Source organism: Megalopta genalis, chromosome 11 (assembly GCF_051020955.1).
Source record: "Megalopta genalis isolate 19385.01 chromosome 11, iyMegGena1_principal, whole genome shotgun sequence".
Taxonomy (NCBI): Eukaryota; Metazoa; Arthropoda; class Insecta; order Hymenoptera; family Halictidae; genus Megalopta; species Megalopta genalis.
Window position 1 is genome coordinate 1,870,837 of NC_135023.1, and position 19,022 is coordinate 1,889,858.

A 19,022-nucleotide genomic window follows, 5' to 3' on the forward strand; every position below is an offset into this window, starting at 1 on the left:
GCATTTTGCGCTATTTAAGGATTGTATACAGGTCTTAAGACAATCACTGATAATAACTAATGACCTTTGTTTTTCCGGAACTTAGTCTATTTTTTCACTTTTTACGGGTTCTTCTGCGGAGTTCGTCAATGTGCCTGGCGTCGTTAGCTAGCTAGGAGTAATCTTTGTTTAGTCTATCCCTGTCCATTTTGTCCTTGATAGAGAGTGCTGTTGAGTAGTTGGATTGTTATCGTATGTATTTGTTGTCGTCTGGATTGATTTTCTTATTAGCGGAGTGATCTTGGATTATTCCATTATGGTCACAGAAGAGGAACAGCTCTGGGGGTATGTAACCTGAGCTTAACTTGTTGGGGGTCGTCTCTTCTTCCGTTTTCATTGTGTCTATTATTATTTGATTTTTGGTGTGGCCAATCCTGCTGAAGTAATTTCGGGTGAGTTTTAAGTTGAAGCAGTCTATTCTTGGTATATCAGCTTTTGTGTATATTTTAATGTTACTGATTCTTTTGGTGTAATTTGATTCAGCTGTTCTATATCGGCCGAGGCATGATCTTTCAAATCTTCTTATTTTTTCTATAATTGTTGGCCCGGTGTTCCAGAATATGGGTGCGGCATACGTTAATATGGGTCTAACTAATAGCTGGTAGCAAATAAGTTTGGCTTTGGTGGAAAGATTTTTGTTGTAGAAAAGTCTAGAGTTAGCTTTGAAGGTTCTTCTGGCTTTGTCCAGTTGCGTAATGTGGTGTTTGTTCAGTCTTAGTAGATGATCCAGTTGTACTCCTAGATATTTTACTAGCTTTTTGGGGGGGATTTCAACAGTTTCGTTAGTGTGAATGTTTTTAGCTGTGATTGTTGCTTTTTCTATCTTTACTACGTTTGAGTATTTGATTTGTTTTACCGGTCTGCGGAAGAATATTAGCTCACTTTTGGTGGGATTAATTTTCAAGTTCCAGTTTTTATAGTAGTCAGTGATGTGGTTTAATGTCATTTGTAGTGAGTTTTTGATTTGTCCTACGTCCGTGTCAGCTTTGTAGATTATTAAGTCGTCCGCGTAGGCAATCGAGTGTAGTCTGTCTACGGTGTTGAGTCCGAATTCGTTTATAACTTCGCTATTATAAATGTTGAAGAGTATTGGTGATGTTACTGTTCCTTGTTGTAGGCCTTCTGAGATTTTGAATGTGGTGGTAGACATTTTCGTTCCGTCCCATATGCGGAACGTTTTTCCTTTGGTCATATTTGCTATTAGTAGGATTAGTCCTGCTGGAAATTGGTATTTGTCTAGTTTATGAATTAGCCCATTATGCCAAACTGAATAGAATGCTTTTTCAAGGTCTAGCAATATTGCCCCCACTGTCAGTCCGTTGTGTAGGTAATTGTTGAGGTCAGAAGTTAATTTGTGAATTGCGTGTGTGGTAGAAAGTTTATTCTTAAATCCGAATTGGTTATCTGGTATAATATTGTGTTCAAATGTTCGTAGTGAGACTAATGGGTCTGTAGCTTTGTGGCTCTTCTGGGTTTTTACCTTTTTTTAGTATCGGTAGGATTTTAGCTTGTTTCCATCTGTTTGGGTAATAGGCGTGGTCAATTGCATTATTAAAGAGTATCGTGTATTCTATTATGATGGTTGTCGGTAGATTTTTGATGGCAATTGATGGGATGTTGTCCAGCCCTGACGAAGTCTTATTATTTAGCTTTTTGATAATTTCGCTTACTTCACTGCAAGAAATGAAATGATTGGTTTCTTTATCCAGGTGTACTGGCCTGTATGCTGGGTTAGCGTCTGTGAATGTTGTAAAAGTTGCCTTTGTATCTGTCATTCTTTTTGCTATTTTGCTGTATTTGTCTGTTGTTTCGTCGTATCTTGGTGAATTTATTCTTTCCAGATACTTTCCTATTATCTCGAGTTTAGTAATCGGATCTGTAATGTAAAGTTCGTTGTTGTCGGTCCTGTCTGGTAAAGTTTTCGCTACTTCTTTGTTAAATTCGTTTTTGTTAATATTAAGTCTGAGGTTTTCGATGCTAATGTGTTTTTGTGGTCTCAGTATCCTGTTAATGGTCGGGAAAAATTCATTGGCGTTCTTGAAGTTTATATTTTTAATGATGGAGGCCCAGTATGCGGTTGCAGCTTTAGAGATTTCAATGTGGAGTTTTTTATTGAGTATTTTTATTGTCCGTTTAATTCTGTTTGTCTCTTGTCTGCTGTGCTTGCTCGAGCTTTGGTACCTGATGAAATACAACTTTGATACTAGGAATGACTTTGCCGCGTGTAGTTTTTTTTAGTGTTATTGCTAATGTATTTTTGACAATAATTTGTATTGCTAGGTTTATTTGTTGAGACTATTTCTTTAATTGTTTTTGTGATAAGCAGTTCGAGGTAGCTGATACCTTCGTCTATTTCATTTATCGCGAGATTCCTATTATCCGGTAGTTTATTTTTTAGGTACTTATCGGCCCGTTTGGCGTATTTTCGCCAATTAGTTTTTTTATAGTTGAATGAGTGGGGTTTAGGAGGAGTTGGTGTTATTCCTTGGAACAGTGTGGTTGGTTCTATTGCGAATGTTAGTGCATTATGATCGCTATCGTATGGGTTTGTCCTTATTTTGTTGTTGTTGAGGTTCAGTATTTCTAATCTGCTGTCTGTTATGCAGTAATCCAGGAAAGAGTTTGCTTTGGTGTACGTAGGGTTGGCAGCTGCGTAGATTGTTGTTTAATGTGATATACTGTTGTCGACCTCCCATTGTAGTAATCGTCTGCCCCTGTCATTCGTGTTTGAATCACCCCATTGTGTATTTCTGGCGTTTATGTCGCCGGCTATGATGAAGAAACTGTTTTCGTTGTCCAGATGAAAGTCTTTGTAAAGTTGTTCGAACTCGATTATGAATGTGTTTTTTGTGGATTGTGGGGCGTATATGCTGAAGATGAGTAATGTTTTTTTTGAGTTTACTATTATTTTTATCACTGTGTATTCTATGATTCTATTTTTCTTTGAGTTTGGGTATGGGACCATGGTGTAATTGATGTTGTTTTTTATAACTATTGCAGTACCTCCGCCTCTCGAGTTTGGAGCTCTGTCTGTCCTAATTATGTCGTAGTTGTTTAATTTCAGTTTGTGTTTGTTGTTAAGTTTGGCTTCTGAGATCAGTATAATGTCGTGTTTGTAAGCTTCAATATATTTTTGTAAGTCTAGTCTTTTCTTAATTGTGCACAGTGAATTTACATTTATCGCTGATATTTTGATTGGGTTGCTGGTGGTTGTGTGAGCCATTACTCGATTGACCATTGTGCTAAGTAATCGATTCTCAGTGTATTTTGGGTGATTTTATTATTGAAATCGACTAGTTGCTCTTTGATTTCGTCTAAGCTACTTCTGAATATATCGAGTATTTGGCTTATATTTATGTTGTTGTGGTTATTATTGTCCGTTACTTGAAATTGTGTTCTTTCGTTGCTGTTGGTCAGCATTCTTGGGGGGGGGGGGGGGTGAGCCTTTCGTTTCTGGTGTGTGTTTCGGGTTGTGCCATATGTTGTGTGTATGGAATTCTATTGTTTTTTGTGATGTTTGCGTATGAAATACTCGGGTCAATTTGTCTGTGAATTTTTTGTGTTTTTTCGAAAGCTTTTCTGTTTTTGTTTTCGTGTTCTTGCTTCTTCATGTTCATTATCATAAACATATATGGGCAGCCCAGGTAAGAGGCCGGGTGCCCATTTTCCCCGCAGTTAGCACATTTTAGCACGTTTTTATTACCTGATTTCTCGATTTTGCATTTTCCCGGTTTATGGCTTTGTGCGCATTTGACGCACCTGTACTCCATGTTGCAGTTAGACCTGGCGTGACCTACTCTTTGGCAGTTTTTGCATTGGAAAATTTTAGGCTTTCTAAGCCTTTCCCATCTTATTGATTGGCTTAGCAGTTTTTTGATTTTGAGTAGCTCCGGATGATTGCTATTTTTGTCTATTTGCACTATAAAATGGTATTTATTGCTATTTGTGCGGTCAAATTGTAGTTTGTTAATTTTGGTTATGCTTATGTTATTGATTTTGAGTTCTAATGCAGCCATTACCTCAGCTTCATTGAAGCCCCCTCGAATGCCCTTAAGTACGAATGATTTGTTTTTAAGATGGCTTGGGGTGAAGGAGTGGAATTGGAGGTTATTTTCCTTCAGGATTTCCATGCTTTTAACCACTTGCGGTGCAAAGAAATTCTCGGTTGCGCGTGCCAGAACAATCGAGCGGGAATCACTTCGCGGCGCGTTCAGCGGGTGAGTTCCAGAAGAGAATATAAAGAGGCAGAAGGATAAAATTACATCTGTATCAATACTAAATTTATTTATTAATAATCTTGTAGGGTGTGATACTTTTCAAAACAACTTGGAATGTGTAACGCTACAAGACATGTTTTACACTCCCATATAGTTTCACTCCGTTTTTTATGTTTAGCGCATACTACGCACCTCCGTTGTGGATTTTTTTTGGCGTTTGTAGGTGGTATATTTCTTGGGAAATGTCCCCATTGCTTCGCTTGTAAGCGACTCGGAGCATTTCCAGCAGACATCCTTCCACGTCTTTGGTAATCAGGAAGACATACTGTTTCTAAAATCTGTTCGGCTACATCGATTCGAAACTTCGAAAAAGAATACTTTTTACATTTTGGTATTTCCATTTTTTTGCAATATAAAATATATGAATTGAGCAGTGCCATATCTGCTACGTAAAAAAATATTTTTTTATAAGTTTTAACGTATTTTCTCATTAATTTAAAAGATGATAAATAACTATCTTGCAGATCCACTCCACCCATACCCTCATTGTACTCCAAAACGATGTTAGGCTTTGTTGTAAGGCTATTATTATTTTTCCACCTCTTTTTTTCCACTTCGATCATCTCAATTTTTGTATGTTTCGTGGACATTACATATATGTCTTTTTTGTCTTTCCATTTTGCAACCAAAATTCCATTACAGGAGCGCGATATCACGTCAGAACGTTTTAGTTTTGCAGCTGCGAGTTCTTTAGGCATATTCTTCCTATTGCATCTCACTGTTCCTGTGGCATTAATTTTTCTAGACTGTAACTTTTGAAATAGGCTTGGCGAAGAATACCAATTGTCCAAAAATAGAGTATGCCCGTAACCAGTTAGTACTGTGGACATAAGCATTGTGACGCTTTCGGAGACACCTACATTCGCATTTCTGTCTAAATCTTGACCAGTGTAGATTTTGAATTTAATGCAATAACCCGATTTGGATTCACATAACTTATAAAATTTCACTCCAAAACGTGCTCTTTTGGACGGATTATACTGTTTGTACGAGATCCGACCCGTGTACTTCATTAGCGACTCATCTAACGAAATGTATTCCGCGGGAGTGCAAATATTTTGAAATTTCTCATTAAAATAATCGATTACACTCCGCACTTTACATAAACGATCGTCATTATCGTTTACAACTTCGTTATCAGTAAAGTGCAAAAAGCGTGAAATTTGTGCAAATCTCCAATAGGGCATTGTTTTTCGAAATATTGGTGTCTCGATTACGCTTCTTTTAGACCAATATGACTGCACAGTAGATTTTTTGACTTGGGACATCAAAATGCACAAAGCAAAATACGCATGTACTTCATCTATATTGGTGTCCCACCAAATGTCTTCAAATTTTCGTAATTTGCGGTTTTCATTTTGTAGTGTTTGACTGGCGTAACGATTAATTTCTGTCACAATAATTTTCCAAAAGTCTTCTGCTAATACTTCTCTTGTCATTTGTAAAGCTGTGACATTTTGCCCAACAAGAATATGTATTCTAGATATTCTTGAATATTCCCATACTTGCGTTATATTTTCCGCGTCTTTCCAAATCCATTCCTGGGATGAAACATTCCTTTCTCTATTCTCATTCTGAACATCTTCCTCGTCGTCAGATATAATTCTACGCCGATTCCGACGTGGAAAAACAATTTGTTCTAAATCACTGTCAGATTCTACATTGTCTTGTCTTTTCCGTTTATTTATAGAAATAACATCACTGGCTTCGCTATCACTTTCCATTTTACAGTCTGGGGTCAATACTAATAACTTTACACGATGAAGAGCAAGCAGAAACTGTGCCTCGGTAAAGAATTTTATTGCACAGTGGACATGCCACGCACGTCATTTATCTTTCTGTAACAATAGCCCAACGACGTGCGTAACACGTCGCTGGCGTTCCGGTAACAAAAGCATGTTGACGTGCGTGGCACGTCTTTCCACCACAAGTGGTTAAAGTGAGCAGACTCATCACTGGCGTTGAGCCTCACAGTATCTTCGTCTAGTTGTTTTACCATAAATGACTCTGTGTTAAGTTTATTTTCTGAAATCAATGCTATTATAGCTTTTATCTTTGATTTTGTTATATATATTGGTGGCATTCTGCCCTTCCCTTTTGGTGTGGTGACATTTTCGGGAGTCCCCTGCGTTTCTTTGTTCTCAGCGCACTCTGCCGCGAGGAGATTGTAAAGGGTGTCCCAAAATTCACGCAAGAAATAATTTTGATAGAAAACACAGGTTTATAATTAAAAATTGTAAATTTTTTATTGATTTATATAGTATACAGGGTTATGTATGGAATAGCATATCGGGTAAATGGCCTCCACGACTTTGCTGGCACATACGCACTCTTTTGTTGAAATTTTCCATGATTGTTTTGCATAAATGTGGCTGAATTTCGTTGATACAGCGCTCAATTTCCTCCTTCAAGGCGTGGGTGGTCGTGGGCTTGTTGACATAAACCTTAGACTTCAAAAAACCCCAAAGAAAAAGATCCAACGGCGTTAAATCGCATGATCTGGGCGGCCAATTCTGATCACCAAAACGGGAAATTACACGACCAGGAAATGACTCATGCAGTAATTGAATTGTTTCTCGGGCTGTATGGCATGTTGCACCGTCTTGTTGAAACCACATGCCGTCCACATCCATGTCTTGCAATTTTGGCACAAAAAACTGCATTATCATGTCGCGATAGCGAGCACCATTAACCGTTATTGTCTGACCAGCTGCATTTTCGAAGAAGAATGGTCCGATGATGCCTCCAACCCAAAATCCGCACCAAACAGTGACACGTTGTGGATGCATTTGTTTCTCAACAATCACTTGTGGATTTTCTGAACCCCAAATGCGACAATATTGTCGATTAACAAAGCCATCCAGATGAAAATGAGCCTCATCGCTGAAGATGATTTTGTTCGAAAAATCAGCATCCACTTTTTGTTGTTCCATAATCCATTCAACGAACTCTCTTCGCTGTGCGTGGTCAGTAGGCTTCAGTTCTTGAGTCAATTGAACTTTGTAAGCATGAAGATGCAATTCTTGACCACGGCGCCGAATTGATGTTCCTGGACTCTCAGCAACACTCTCTCGAACTGCTTCAATGTTTTGTGTTGAACGACTTGTTGAAGGACGGCCAGACTGTTTAACCCTTTCGCGGCGGAGCGCTCTGAAATGAGTTGCGCTCTAAGCAGCCGATGCCAGATCGACCGCGCGGACAAAATACGCGAGTCGTTCCGAACGCGGTGTGCGGAGCTGATTTTGCTGGTCATTTCTCTAACGCGGCTGGCCGGCACGCCGATCAAACAATAATATTAATAATAATAACAATTTTAGTAATGTTTAACAATCTTTAATAATCTTAGATAATTTTTAATAATATTTCTTTGTGTGGTACAATCTAAAGCAGGGTTCAATACATAAACCAACTTTACAGTCTTTACATTCAAATCGTGTTTCGGTTCGCTTTTTGTGTTTGCTGCAAACCACACATTTCCGCCGACCGTTCTGCCGCTTTCCTGTGGGATTGATATATTTGGATGGAAAATGTGTTTGAACCAAACGTAACAGATTATCTTTGGATGCAGTTTGGCCTCCAGACTTATTGTTACATATATTTTTATTTGAATATTTGAGTAGAATTTCTCTAATGAGACGTAAATGAAATTTCGCAAATGTTATATTCTGTTTTGACGTAATTTTGTAAAGTATGTAAGTATTGTAAATCGAAAGGTCCACCATATGGGAAAATAATTTCTTATACCATTTTAGAGTTTTACGAATAGTATTAATGGAATTTAAAATCATATCCGTTTTATCAACTGCTCCCATAACGCGATTATAGTCTACTACGACAGTTGGTTTTAGAATTGGTCTTCCCGTTTTAATATCATTTCTTTTTGTTTCTGTATACTCAGCAGAATGATAACTTGATAACATTAGCACTTTTCTTTTGTCCATCCATTTTAGTGCTAATAATTTATCCGTAGATTGAAATGCAACTTCGCCTTTGCATAATTTATTGGATATATTAGGCATTCCACGTCTGGTTTTCTTCACGGTTCCAAATGCATGTGTCCTATTGTGATGTAAGAGAGAAAATAATGCCGGGCTTGAATACCAGTTATCGGTGACCAAAACATGACCCTTATTTAGATACGGTTCCATCAACGTCATGACAATATTTCCTGATTTTCAAATTTCTGCTAAATTATTGTTTGTTATATCCGTGCGCGCTCCATAATAGACAATAAAATCTTGGATATATCCAGTATAACAGTCACAAATAACATACGACTTGATGCCAAATCTGTTTCGTTTCGAAGGTATATACTGCTTGAAGAAACATCGTCCTTTGAAAAGCAGCAAGCTTTCGTCGATGCATAAATACTTGTACGGCTAAAATGCTCGTGAAAAGGAATTTCGCAGTCTGTCGATGATGCTCCGAATTTTTATTAGCACGTCTTGATTTGTTGTTTTATTGTTATCATGAAAGTGCAGCATTTGTAATAGAGATTTATACCTGTCTTTTGTCATTATTCTTGGAAAATTTTCCGTTCGTAATAACTCGTCGGTTGAACAATATTCTTCTATTGATACTTTTCTTACTCTTGACATTAACATCGACAGAGCAAAAAATCGATACATTTCGGTAACTGTTGTATTTTTCCATGCCAACAATCGTGAGTGCCTACTGCGTACAGTTTTCGTAGTATAATAAGCATTGCTTTCTCTTACAATATGTTCAACCATATTTTCGGAAAGCCAAATTTTGTGCGCTCCAAAGAAATTGCCGCGGATCGATGTCTGGTAATTCCTCAATGTTCTCAGAATCAGATTCCGAACTACTTGGCATTAAGCGCTTTTTATTATATGCATTTGGAATTCTACCTTTGTATCCAATTTCTCTAAACATTTCAGAAAGGTCAGAATCCGATGAAAATTCCATATCATCGTAGCTCATATTCGTCGTCCATTTATCCATGATTAGGGCAAAATTTGTGGATAATTATATTTGATTATGTAAAAAAAATCTTTGCACAAGAAGCGTATGCTGCTAGCACGTCAAAAACAAACGACTTAATGGACATTATTGGGCAGTTGTTGATAACAAACGAACGGTGCTTTCTTTCGAAGAGAGCGGCTCCGGATGGGCACCATCTGGCGCTGTTCGTTCGCAGCGGGTAAATTTGCCTGAGCGCCATCAGGCGCTGTTCGCTGAGAGTGAGCATCTATAGATGAGCGCCTAAAGGCGCTGTTCGCCGCGAAAGGGTTAAATCTGGGGCCGAAGTTGACGCCTAGGTATCTGACGGTCTTCTCCATTGCTATTGATCCATTCCCGATCTTGATCGTGGGAGGGCGCCTGATGTCAAGGAGTCCCTTGAGAAGGATCATTTCCGTTTTAGAGTCCGACAGATGCAGCTTGTGTTGCTTGCACCAGTCGGCTATGGTCTTCGTGGTAGCATTGCCTCTGACCTCGAGTTCCCTCCTGGAGTCGCCAGGGATCAGGACCAGGAGGTCGTCGGCATATGCTATGGTAATTATGTTGCAGCGAGCCAGAGTGTTTAGAAAACCGTCAAGCACCAGGTTCCAAAACCTCGGTCCCAGGACTGAGCCATGCGGGCAACCCTTTGTCACCCCTTTTTCTGCAATGTTATTATTGTTCTTGATCTGCACAGACCTCCCCGAGAGATAACTCTGGATAAGCCTGTACAGATTCGCCGGACAGTTGCGCTTCTTCAGGTTGTCCAGGGTTGAGGGCCACCAGACATTGTCGAATGCGCCAGCTATGTCGAATAGTATTCCAATCACGTATCTCTCTCGGCTTTATGAAGTGATCCGCCTGACTCTCACAATTGCTTCCTCCGTGGATCTGGCTGGACGGAAGCCGAATTGCTGGTCAGAGGTATGTGGGTGATTCTCAAAGATGCCTTTTAGTCTTCCTGCTATTAGCCTCTCCAGAACCTTGCTAAGGACCGGGAGGAGGCATACAGACCTGTAGGATTTGGGGTTGGCGGGGTCCTTTTCTTCGTTCTTCAGAAGAACTTTGACGTCCCTCCGCTTCCACCTTACCGGAAATGTCGCCGATGAGAGACACGTGTTGTACATATGTGTGATTTTCGCGTGTAGTATGGGCAAGGCCCTTTGTACTACTTCCGGTTCCATTGCGTCAATGCCTGGGGCCTTCCCCCTTTTCAGTTTCCGGATGGCCGTGTCGATCTCTGAAATGGTGAATGGAGTGGTGTCAGTAGTGTTGGGCGATTCGAAAACGGTGGACCGAAGTCGCCTGTGCTGTTGCGACTCAGTGCTCGTTTCATCATCAGGTACGAGGCTGCTCAGAAGCAGCGCAGCAGTGTCTTGCCATGTCATTGTGTGTGTGTGTGCTGTTGTCTGTGAGGTTGTTGCAAGCTTTAGCGGCGTGGACTTTCCTGGTTTGTAGTCTATAGACTACTCCCCAGGGGTCTTTATTCCCCTCAGTTGTCACAACGGAGAGGAGACAGATCGGTCGGTAGGACTTCGGGGCCTTCACGTCCTTGCCCTCTCCCTTCAGGAGCATTCTGAGGGAGCCCACCTTCCTTGTGGGGGGAAAGACGCCCCAACGAAGGCACCCGTTGAATAGACGAACTAGCTGTCCTAACATTACTTTCGCGGCGGCCTTCAGCGCTCGGACCTCGATGAGGTCCGGTCCTGGTGCCTTGTCATTTCCGAATGTATGGATCGCATCCACGACCTCGTCCGGTGAAAACGGAGAGGCGTCCGCGGTGTTTGGCGCGATTCGCACGTTCTCCCTAATCTCTCGCTGCGCGGGCGTGTCGTCTTCCGGCCGGTCGTCCGGGACGTGTGCTTCCAGAAGTTTGTTGGCTGTCTCTATCGCGCTCGTGGTATTGTCGTTGACTCGCCGGACGGTGCTGAGCACCCTCTCGACACGGAGCTTGTTCGCTTGCAGCTTGTACACGAAGCCCCAAGGATCCGTGTTCCCGTACGACGATACAAAGTTTCGCCAACTCTCGAGTTTCGCCCTCTTCACCTCTCTGCTGTAGTTCCGCAACGAAGTGCGGTACTCCAGCAGTTTTTGGAGGCGTGAGGACTCATCTCTTTCCTTCTGGAAGGCACGTCTCTGTCGGTAGACAGCCTTCTTCATGACCGTAAGCCCTTTCGTCCACCACGGATTGGACTTCCTGAATCTACGCTTTCTCGGCATTGACGCGGTGCAGGCATCTGTAATGATGTCTGTGAGCGTTTCTGCCATTCCTATTGTTTCCTCCGCTGACTCCAGGCTCAGGGCTTCGAGCCTCGATCGTGAAAGATCGGACAGGATCTCGGAGAATCGTTCCCAGTCGGCCCGACGAGTGTCGAACCGAGAGTTCGCGACACCGCGAACGCTACGAATCTATTCTCAACTGAGGTTTCGAGTAACCTCAGGAGACCGTCGAACATAAGGTTCCAGCACGCGGGGCCGAGGACGGAAACTTGCGGGCATCCTCTTGTCGCGCGCTTGGAGATCCTTTCTGTTCCTACCGTGAGACTGACCTTAGGGTCCTCGAAGTAATTGGAGATTACCTCGAAGACGTTGCGCGGACAGTCTCGATCCCTAAGACTACCTAACACTAGGGGCCACCAGACATTGTCGAAGGCTCCGGAAATGTCGAAGAGTAGTGCGATCACATGCCGATGTTCGGTGTCATCGACCATGCGGCGCAACTCGACAATTGCATCTTCAGTCGACTTTCCGCGCGTAAACCCGTACTGTCTGCTGGAGATGCGTCCCGTCGCCATCGCCGTCTGCTCTAGTCTGCTCTTAAGGAGCTTTTCACATGTTTTCCCGATCACGGAGAGGAGGCATATCGGTCGGTAGGACTTTGGGTCCTTCTCGTCCTTTCCTTCGCCTTTCAGGAGGATTCTCAGAAAGCCCACCTTCCAGGCGGAGGGGAAGGCGCCCCATCGAAGGCACCCATTGAATAATCGCGCGAGTTCCCCGAGGATTGTTTTCGCGGTGACCTTCAAGACTTGTACCTCAATGAGGTCCGGTCCTGGCGCCTTTTTGTTACCGAAGGAACGAATCGCTCCGGCCACCTCCCATAAGGAGAAGGGCGGGGCGTCGGCGGTATTCGGGGCGATTCGCGCCTCTTTCCGGAGAACCCTTTGTGTCGGCGAGTCGAGTTCAGGTCGGTTGTCAGGGACGTGGGCTTCCAGAAGCTCGCTGGCGGTTTCTAAAGCACCGGTGGTACTTTTATTGTTGCGCCGGAGTGTGCTTATTACTTTCTCTACACGGAGTTTATTCGCCTGAAGCTTGTATACGATGCCCCAGGGTTCCGTGTTCCCGTTCTACGTCACGAAATTTTGCCAGCTTTCCTGTTTCGCCCTCTTCACCTCCCTGCTGTAGTTCCGCAACGAAGTACGGTACTCCTGCAGTTTTTGGAGGCAGGAGGGTTCGTCTATCGTCTTCTGGAAGGCACGCCTCTGCCTGTACACGGCCTTTTTTAGCTTAGTTAGCTCTTTTGTCCACCACGGGTTGGACTTCCTAAATTTCCTTTTTCTAGGCATTGACGCGGTGCAGGCGTCAGTGATGACGGCTGTGAGCGTCTCTGCCATTCTACCTACATCTTCCACCGACCCCAAACTCAGGACTTCGAGCCTCGACCGTGAGTGATCGGACAGGGCCACCGAGAACCGCTCCCAATCCGCTCGACGAGTGTCGAACCGAGAGTTCGCTGCTCCCTGATTTCCCGTCCCGGCCCTAGGTGCCCGCAGCCGGATGTCGATGGCGTTATGATCGCTAGTCGCCCATTCGCTTCTTATTCTCCATTCTCTGATATATGGGGCCATGGAGGGGGATGCCAAGGTAACGTCGATGTATGACGATCCTTTTGGCGTCCAGAAGGTGGGTGGTTGACTAGCGTCGCTAGCTACAGTTAATCTAAACGCGGAGACTAATCTTTCTAACTGCGCTCCCCTCTCGTCTGTGCTGTGCGGGCTCCAGAGCGAGGATTGCGCGTTCGCGTCGACTGAAATTATTATTCTCTTCCCCCTCAATGCCAGGAGTACCGTCTCCAAATGCTTGAGGTGCTTCTCTATCTCATCTTGTTGTTGGAAATAATAAGACACCGCGTAGAAGGAGAAGCCGGGGGCCAGCACTTCCGCACATGCGCAGTGCGGATTACTGAGCTGCGAGATAAAAGTGACCTCAAAGTGAGGGTTGGGGATGGCGACAGCGGCCCATGGGGAGTTGGTTTTCACCGTCGCCACCCTCACTCCGGTCCCTAATCCGTTTACCCTTTATTCTGCGCCTTGTCTGCTGACGTGTAGTTCCTGCAGGAGCAGGACGTCCAGCCGCTTTTGCGCTATAAGTTCCCTAACTTCGCCCGTTACTACAGCTGAACGTCGTATGTTCAGCTGTAGGATCCTAACTCCCGTGGTTACATTCGCGATCGCGGGGCCGCGGTTTCTCGTTGGGGCTGGGGGGACGCGGGGGTTGGTTTTCCTAATATTCCCTATATTCACAGCGTCGCACCTTACGAGGTGGACGCGGACGGCGCGAAGACCGATCCCGTCCAATTGTTTATCCGAATCTACTCCTGTTGCATTGCCTAGGTCGTTACCGATGTCCCTCCTAATCCTAGCGGTTAATTCCGACGGGAGTCCCTGTGTCCGAGGCCCTAGCTTTGTATTTTGTGTCTGGCATTAATGGTTTTTTGAAAAATAACTTCCCGCCTTCGTCCTTTCTCGTTCGTTTTCCGTTCTCATGTCCGTCTGAATAGCATTGGTTCCCGTTACTTTGCTCTTCCTCTTTTGTCTTTTGTCTTTCGCTCCTTTTATCTTTTGTCTTTCGCTCCCTTGGGCTCTTCCGACCTTTCGAACCCTTTGTTTTCTTCTGGGTGTTATTACCCAGTCGGGGCACTACTCCCCTTTTGTTTGGGTGTTACTTCCCTTTTTTTTCTTTTATGGGCTCCACCCTGCCCATGGGCTCCCTCAGGCCCGATATCACCTGGCCTAGGCCCTACAAACACTTTTGGCTCTGGAAGGTGAGGTTGCCGACCCTCAAGCGTAGACACACAGTCAGGCCCCAGTCCTTTCGCAGCGGCAGCATTGGTTTCCCCGAAGTAGTAGCTAGAAGGTGGAATATTCCTTTTTTTTTGTTTGCTACGTCCTTCGGGGTACTCATAGCAGGAACCACGGGGAGGTCGCTGCTTGTTAGCCATGCGCCTCTAACCCATTAACGCCCAAAATGAAACTGCAGTATATTTTTCTATTGTTTTTCTATTTATTAGTCCATAAGGGATAAACTATGCTATATAAGAAGATAAAATGAAAAAAATATATTTACATATCAAGTTTTAGGGGTGTACTCAGCCGTGTACAATGGGCGCTTTAGGAGTGAAATTGTTTGAAACAAGGTCGTTCAACACATAGCGTTTTCAAACATTTCGCAACGCCAGCGAATTCTTTGGTGACAGATAACACATCGCAATGGGTTTTCCATCCGTTCAGGATTATGACCATTATTGTTCCGACCCCCTAGTGCCGCTGAGGATGACGGACGGCTCTTAGTTTTCGTTGGACGTAAATAAGTCCGTGCAATAATTCGTCTGAAAGATAACTGGTCCATGTAAGTTATCTCTTGTTTAGTTTTACTGAGCAAAACATGTAGTCGCCAAGCATTTGATATCGCCATATCTAACAAATAGGTAAATATAACCCACCACCACTTTTTTCCTTTTATTGAAATCCGATAAAGGCTGATAGACTGATCCATTTGGTCAACTCCACCCATTCCTTTATTATAGTTGACAAACATTTTAGGTATATTTACGTCAACCTTTTGCTTTCTGATGTTACACCATCGTTTGACTTTGCCCAGAGGCTCTATGTCATCAAAATTAGTTCCCATTGTAACGACATTATTGTCCTTCCAACGTACCATAGTTATCTCATTCTTTGTATCAAAACTATAATCATATTCCGCCCTAGGCTTCTTCTTCATATTTTTTACTGTGATCAGGGGACATTTCTTCGTCCGATTCTCTCGAACGGTTCCAGTACTTCTAAAACCTAGTCTACCCAAATCGAGCAACAATTGATGATTGGTAAAAAAATTATCGAAATATACGATATGCTCTTTAGGAACTACAGGCATTTTAGCCAATAAAGATTTCACGACTCTCGCACCAAGGGTATCATTAGAAGGTTCCGTGGATTTTCCACAATAAACATCAAACGCGTAGCAATAACCATCTGAACCTGTCGCAGCCCAATTGCGATAACCAAATCTTACAGGCTTTCCTTGTATAAATTGTTTTGATGGATGACGCCCAAAATATTTGATCATGGACTCGTCCACAGAGAAGCTTTCATGAAATACACCCCACTGACTAGAGTTTCGCTGAATCAAATCGCATAATGATCTGAGTTTGATCATTTTATCTTTCGAACCATCTATTAGACCGTTATCCACAAAATGAAGATTTCTTTTTATCTCCAAAAACCTATTGCGTGACATACAATTAGCAATCAATGGAACACCAAGGTCTTCATCCAAACTCCAGTAAGCACGTTCAGATGGCAATTCATGGTAACCGGTCAGTATCAGTACACCAAAAAATTTTTTCAAACATGCACTATCAAGTTCAAAACCATGCCTATTATTTTGATTAGCGTACAAGACACTGTTAGTTGTTATCAAATCCATTACGTCCTGATCAAATATTTTTTCAAACAACATTACGGGATTGCAGTCTGCTAAGCTTTCAACAACGTATTTTTGTCTCTTTTGTATGATATCGGTAATTTCATAAGTAGAACTATAGGTTGGCTGAGTTTTCCTCCATACAGGTAAATGTACATCACATTTTTTGGCACGTTTTGCAGGAATAGGTCTTAGCGGCTCATCATCACTGTCGCTCAATTCCGAAACATCGTAGTCAGGATGACGCCGACCTACCTCAATAGTCCCTGGAACGTCCATAGGGAATCTTGAAGCCGCCAAATTATCTTCATTACCTTCTTCCTCATCACTCACCACAGCCGGATCTGGTGGCACTAATACCATATCGTACTCTTCATCATTGCTTTCATCAGCCATAATTGATTCCAAGGCTTCCTCCAGTCTCTTATAGCTGGTAAATACGTTCCGATTGGCCATTTCAACTTATAAGTAATACTGTAAACAAAACGAAATTTTAGTACGAATCTGCCCGCTGTACCCGCCTGTGTACAGCAAATGAAACAAACCCTACTTTACAAGTTTTGTAATAACCTTTAATTCTTATGTTATTATTACCAACACAAATAAATAGACTCCATAAAACTAAAAAAAGAAGTTGAAATATTTCACTATTTTTGATAAAAACCAACAAAATAATCTTACCTTGTATGTCGTGTCTGGACTCCGTATTTTATTACACAATAAGTGAAATTTGTTTTCGCGACACCGCCTATTTTTATTTATTATATGGTAACTAGTGTCATCTAGATTTGTAATTTCTAACTACTTTCAACACTTACCACAGATAAAATACATAATTTATCGATTAAGTAGTTGTACCTGTGCAGGTACAGAGGGCGGTAATGGGCTAATCCGGCCGACACAATCCTGCACTTTTTGGCGTTCGTAATCGGCCCAGAAAAGAGATAGCACCTCAGGCGGTCGCCGACTGGTCGCACCCGCCTGAGAGATACATTAGCAACTCCCGCCAGTAGATAGGGACATTTAATTGTCTACTTTTATTTCGAGCGATAAGGCTTACTCCGGTTCAGGCCATACCGAAGCTGCCGAATGCAGCTTATACTGGCGAAGTAGATAGGGACATCTAATGTCTACAGTAATTGAGCAACAGGGCCGAGGCCGGCTCTGGCCGGGCGAAGCAGCGCTTGCTTATGCCAGTCGATGTTATGCAGCTGAAACCACTGTGAAGGGAGAGGTCCGCATCCGGAAACTGCGAACGTCGTGCTCGGAAAAACCCCTTCCTCACCATTTACGGTTCATCGGAGAGGAAGATCGTCCCACAAAGGGGGTAACTCACTTAGCCATTCCCCCGGCGGCTCGGCCCCGAGGGGGGTCGAGTCGCCGGGAGAATGTTTCCAGCGGGGGCCATGTGGAGGCGGAGTTACCAGCGTAACGCTCGATCTCTTACAGGTTCTCCATTTGAGAGATTTGCGGCGGCCGTCGTCGCGACTCGCTGGGGAGCGGCTCGCGAGGACATTCTCCGCGGGTTACCCCGGAACACCGTTGTCTAGGACATTAAGTCTCTAGTGATTTAACGTGCAGCTCCTGCCCAAAGGCTTATCCACACGGCCCCCGGGCGCGGGATTGGGATATCGCCCAATCAGCGGGTCCTCGAGGGACTACCGGTATACTCCCAAGATGTAGGTCCTGTGAGCAGACAACCGGTGGTGCCGAGCGACTTTCCACGCTCTACCGTCTCTGGAGGACGGTGCCCGAGCTGTACCATGCGCAGCTCATCCGCCGAAGCCCCCGGAAAGGAGCCTCTCAGCATTCAGCCTTACCACTGCCCCCGCGATGGTCCTACCCATGACCGGGCCGAGGCAAGCCTCGGGGGCGCCCGGTCCCCGCGGTACCAGTCGTGATCACTGGTTGGATCTTTCGTAGCAAAGCTACTACCAATTTGGGAGGCCTACACTCCCGGCATTGGTCGGCCAGCGCTTCGGGTTCGTGGTGTCGCTACTCACCAAAGGTCCTTACAGGAATCAGCCGGCAGGACCCGACAAGTCGTATCCTACCGACCTTTCAACCTGCAGGGAACCCCCCTGCGCCTCGGATACGCCAGGCTTCACCCGTCCACCGTTTCGGCAACCTTCATCCTTTTCCTCGCAAACATATTCTTAGCCATCTCACTAAAACATTCATATGTTGCCCTATCACCCAACACACTCGCCACATCCACACTTCCATCCTCACACACTTTCACACCGCTTTCATTCAACCTTCGGAGGTCGTCGTACCATTTACACCTAACCAAAACGTGCTTCCAGTCCTCATTTCCTTCATTACATCCACACATCCTAGTTTCACACAATCCACGTTCCCATAAAAAGTCATTCATACTTCCATGCCCAGTCATCATGAAACATACATACAAACTCGGTTCAAACTCAACATTCTTCCATGCAAAATGCACATTCTTTATATATTCATACGTTACCCGTCCTTTCTCACTTGCATGCCATCTTCGCTGCCACACCTCTCTCATTCTTTCATTCATAAATTTTTCTTTCTCACTCTCATCCATTCCAGCCATTTCATTATCACTCAATAACTCATTCTCTCCTACATTCACATCATGCTTCACTTTCCATATCATGCCTCTCCTTCCACACTCCAGGTCCCAGGGGAGTGTACCCATGAGGACCTGCATGGCTTCGGTCGAGACAGTCCTGCACACATTCAAACAGGCATACAAAACTATTCTTTGACATTTATTCATAATTTCTCTTGCATACTTGTGTCTCATCATATCTGCCGTAGAGACCTAGAGATCGAGGGTCAACGAGTTGTTGACCTGATCCTAGGTTGGTGCAGATCAGCAAAGCTAGAGATCTCCGAAAATAAATCCGAGGCGATTGTCCTGCGCAGCGGATATATCGAGAGAGATAGAATAGGCCGACGGGGAGGATCGCGCCCAGACCGAAAACGAACGGCAGTCCGCGCTTCCAAGTTAGACTTAGTCAAAAGGCCACCGACCATTCGGATCGGAAATAAGTCCTTGAA

At 43.7% G+C, this 19,022-nt stretch overlaps 1 long non-coding RNA gene across 1 annotated transcript in view; it reads left to right on the plus strand.

Annotated features, from left to right (window-relative positions):
• LOC143260250 (uncharacterized) overlaps positions 1-18,790 on the plus strand; it is a 34,759-nt gene extending 15,969 nt beyond the window's left edge. Inside the window, exon 3 of the long non-coding RNA XR_013034384.1 lies at positions 16,163-18,790. This is a non-coding gene — a long non-coding RNA (uncharacterized LOC143260250). The remainder of the gene's footprint in view (positions 1-16,162) is intronic.
• The last annotated feature ends 232 nt before the right edge of the window (positions 18,791-19,022 follow it).